The sequence below is a fragment of the Seriola aureovittata genome, chromosome 17, assembly GCF_021018895.1.
Source record: "Seriola aureovittata isolate HTS-2021-v1 ecotype China chromosome 17, ASM2101889v1, whole genome shotgun sequence".
NCBI lineage: Eukaryota > Metazoa > Chordata > Actinopteri > Carangiformes > Carangidae > Seriola > Seriola aureovittata.
Window position 1 is genome coordinate 25,249,960 of NC_079380.1, and position 5,000 is coordinate 25,254,959.

The window sequence follows — 5,000 nt, forward strand, 5'->3', positions numbered from 1 at the left end:
GTTAAGTCTCTGTATGTCGTCTTTCAACTAAAGTGGGGTTGGAGACTTAATTACAAATAACATACGCACCACTATTGACTTTATAACACTTTTATTTAATATATTCAGATGTAAATTTACAATATCAACCAATTATTCACAAATAGTTCTTCAGAGCCCCGGGATGATCTGAAGAACTAAAACTGGCATTTCTCCATTGGTCTATCTGCCTGTTAAGGTTCCTATAATGAGGAGGTGATGATGTCACCTCTGAAAGAGGGGGGCTGTGGAGCTGAGGGGGGGGGGGGGGCTGTGGGGGGGGGGGGGGGGGGGGGGGGGGCTGTGGAGCTGGGGGGGGGGGGGGGGCTGTGGAGCTGGGGGGGGGGGGGGGCTGTGGAGCTGAGGGGGGGGGGGGTCTGTTGTTTTTTAGCTTCAGTTTGATCTTGTTTTCCACAGTATTCTCCTTATAGTTCTGACAACATATGTGGACAAACATTATACTGTCTTTTATGTCAGAATCCAACTATACAGTGTTTTAAGGAACTGGCTGATGCCCGGCGATGGGAACCATGAGCGGGAGGCTGGAGACAACAGTCCAGACCAAGCGGCAGCTGCGCGGGAGACTTCTGCTCCTCACTGTGTTTCCTGGTCCTCTCTGTCTGAGTGAACAAGTGAGTACAAGACAGTTTCACTTCACTCAGTCACTTCACTCATTCACCTCTCATCAGTTGGTTTCAGCTTTAAACCAGCTGACAACATTAACACATGCTAGCAACACACAGTAAAATTAGCTTCTTCTACATTGAATTAAATGCTGTTATAGCTAGCGCGCTAATCGCGGTTAGCTTTTGACTTTAACACGTTAATGAGGTGTTTTCAGTTCATCAGCTCCAACAAGTTCAGTTGTTCTCAAAGACTCAGAGGAGTCGGTGGTTCAGAAAAATTTCTCCTCATATATGTGATATTTACCAAATGTGGACATGTATGTAAATAGCTACTAAGATTATTTTAACACTAAGATATAAAGTTTACCTGGAATTATGAATGCTAACTGAGTTAGCAGCGACTGTTAGCATGCAGCGGTCAGGCAGCAGGCGGCTGCGCAGAGCAAAGACTCTCCAGCTGTTACAGCTGTTGCTGCACAAAGCTCGGGCATTTTAACACGTCAGTTTGTCCAGCAGGAGTTTTGTCATTCTAAAACACTTTTGGACATAGTTGTATAGTATTGTTTACATCGTTTTATTTTTTATATGTATCTATTTATATTAAAGTATTTTACTTTTACTTTTTTTTCCTATGAATACATTAATTGGATACTACACCAAGCCAAATATCTTGTAAGTGAAAACCTACCTGGCAATAAACCTTATTACCTGAGTCTGCCTTTGTGGTGATGTCATCGTCCCTTCCTCACGCTGCTATAACCTGCCAAGGCTCACCTGTGTCCTGCAGGATCCCCTTCAGAAATCTGCAAGTGTTTGACCCTGAGGTCACAAGTATTTAGATCCTGTTTTCACACCTGAATTTAAGTTCTACTTGTGACCTCAGTGTCACACACCTGCAGGAATCTTGAGCACCAGGTTTTACAGTTGTGTGTTTTGTATGTTCACAGACATTGACAGAAGCTCTTCCTCTTTCAGTGTCTGTGTTGCCTCACCACTAATCTTTTTTTATTTTTTATAAATAAATAGAAATCCTCTACAAAGTCTTCACATGTACATTTATAATTAGTTCAGATTTATTCATAAAGTCTTGTTTTTATTACAGTATATGCTAAATGAGCTTTAAATGGATGATTGATGCATCTTTTACTTTCTGAAGTTCTTAGAATGCTTCAAACATTTCATAGTCAAAAGAGGAGCTGCTGAACATGTCCTTATTCTTCTTTCTATGTTATATATGTATATATGTATATGTATGTATGTATGTATGTATGTATGTATATATATATACATATATGTTATATATGTCATGGGACGGCAGAACCAGGCCAGAACCACACCTTGCTGTCGCCGAAACCAGCAAGAAATGGTAAGTCATGCTCCCGATGATTTAAACTACAAAATGTTCAAATGAAATTCTGTTTCTTACATTTAAGTCGTCATCATCACGACTGCATCAGAAAATGACGTGAATGTGATTATTAATATATTTGGCTTGAATATTACAATTAAAAGACTTGTTTGGAAACTTGCTGTGTCTGACTTGTTCAGGAACTTATTGTGAAGGAGTGATGAGGAACTACTCACTAACAACTGTTTATCACTTCACTGACCAAAGCTCTACCAATAGTAAACTACCAGTTAAAGCACAACCAGGTAGGTGTAACATCCTGCTTCATGCTGAGAGATGTGTGTTAGTGAGCAGATGTTTTTAAAACTAAAACTCTTGTTACTGTAACTATATTTACCCAGGCTCAAATTACAGTCAACATGATTCTGAGCTTGTAAAGTGATGTTCACAAATGATTCTAATGTTTGTAGTTTGTAAATCAAACTCTGTAAACCTGTAAAATAAATCTGCAGGAGGAATTCAAGTTTGCGTATGTGAAACAATTGCACTTGTCAAAGATTTGTATTTGTTGAAAGTCTGAATCAAAACTCAAACGATCAGTGTTGAGGTTGAACAAAGACTCTGTAAAAGAAGAAATGGATTTGTCAGAGAAGAAAACACTAAAACTCTGGTCAAAAGTTCCCACAGTGTGAGACACTGAAGGGTCAAACTTTGTCCTTGTCAGTGTCTCACACTGGGAATGTCTCTTTGTCTCTACAGACGTCCTCAAAGCTTTTTCTTCTTCCTGTGTCTCTGTTGAAGCTCAGCACTGATCATTTCTTCAGTTTTGATTCAAACGTTTGAACAAATACAAATCTCTTTGCCACAAGCACAATCTGTTTCCACGTGCACAAACTTGAATTTCTCACGCAGATTTATTTTCCAGGTTTACAAAGTTTGATTTACAAATATTGGAATTGTTTGTAAACATCACTTTATAATTCGGGGCTAAGTCGTTCAGATAAGGCCGCAACTGAAAAAACAGGGACAAACAGAACACAGAGGGGCGGGGCTAGCTTGATAGCATTAGCAGCTAGCATTAGCATTAGCTTCTTTTTTTTCTCTTATTGTTGGAAAAAACAGACAGAAAGGACAGAGGGGTGGGGCTAGCTTGCTAGCATATGCAGCAGCACTGATCATCAGAATTAGCTTCTTGTCTACTATAATGACATTGATTACAATTATAATGCTAACAAAGATATACAATAATTAAATGATGATATTGGCAGCAATGTACATGTTCACACACAGTATATAGAGCTGCCCCCCCCCCCCCCCGTTTTGATTGGTGCTAGCATTGTTGGCATGAATTTAACAATATATAAGACTGCAGAATAGAATGTATGGAGCCATGGGATGGAAGAAAGCACTAAATTTACACACAAACATTAACATTTGAAACCTTTCTCTCTCTCTCTCTCTCTCTCTCTCAGCCTTCTGGTTTCCACCTTCACCACTTCATCAGGTACATGTGTGTGTCTCAGCTTGTGATTCAGTACAGTGGGGCAATAAAGTATTTAGTCAGCCACCAATTGTGCAAGTTCTCCCACTTAAAAAGATGCGAGAGGCCTGTAATTTTCATCATAGGTAAACTTCAACTATGAGAGACAGAATGGGGGGAAAGAATCCAGGAAATCACATTGTAGGATTTTTAATGAATTAATTGGTAAATTCCTCTGTAAAATAAGGATTTGGTCACCTACAAACAAGCAAGATTTCTGGCTCTCACAGATTTGTAACTTCTTCTTTAAGACGCTCGTCTGTCCTCCACTCGTTACCTGTATTAATGGCACCTGTTTGAACTGGTTATCAGTATAAAAGACACCTGTCCACAACCTCAAACAGTCACACTCCTAACTCCACTATGGCCAAGACCACAGAGCTGTCAAAGGACACCAGAAACACAACTGTAGACCTGCACCAGGCTGGGAAGACTGAACCTGCAACAGGTAAGCAGCTTGGTGTGAAGAAATCAACTGTGGGAGCAATTATTAGAAAATGGAAAACATACAAGACCTCTGATAATCTCCCTCGATCTGGGGCTCCACACAAGATCTCCCCCCGTGGGGTCAAAATGATCACAAGAACAGTGAGCAAAAATCCCAGAACCACACGGGGGACCTAGTGAATGACCTGCAGACAGCTGGGACCAGAGTAACAAAGGCTCCCATCAGTAACACACTACGCCGCCAGGGACCCAAATCCTGCAGGGCCAGACATGTCCCCCTGCTTAAGCCAGGACAAGTCCAGGCCCGTCTGAGGTTTGCTAGAGAGCATTTGGAGGTGAAAGTATCGACCAGTTTAACATGAAACGGTGTTCAGCAGGAAACAGATGGAACTGACCCACCAGAACTGCAACCTGGAGCAGAACCAGACTCTTCATAGATGTGATGCTGTGACCTCAGAGACGGATGTGTGACCTCACACACTCTTTAGTGTGAACTGAACACTGACAGTTCAGATGGTGAAGCAGGTGTCAGTGTAGTACAGCTCATGTTCATTAGTTTTATTCTTCATTCTTGTCATTGAAAAGGTTTTTAATTAATAAACCTGTGATTAAATTGTACAGAGTGTTTCTTCATATTTACCATCTGCCTCATGATGAATCTAACAGTCACTTTGGTGAATCAATGTTTTCATTGTTATTAAAATTGGTAAGTTCATAAGAGAAATTAGAAAAGCACAAACTCTAGTATCTGTCTCTAGATCCTGTGTTGTCACTGTTGAAGGACGGACACATTTAAACATTTCTATCATGTTTGTTGTTGATTAAAGCAACATAGAAAGTCTTTGATTAATTACAGATTGTGTTGTGATTTCTACACTGTGCTGCTGCTACTGTTAAAGTTCACACCAGACACGCTCCATAAAAACCATCAACAAAGCAAAGCTGCATAAAACACTTTATTTCACATTAAAACTGCATTAATTTCAACAATTTACAATCAACTGTAACTGACAAATTAAAA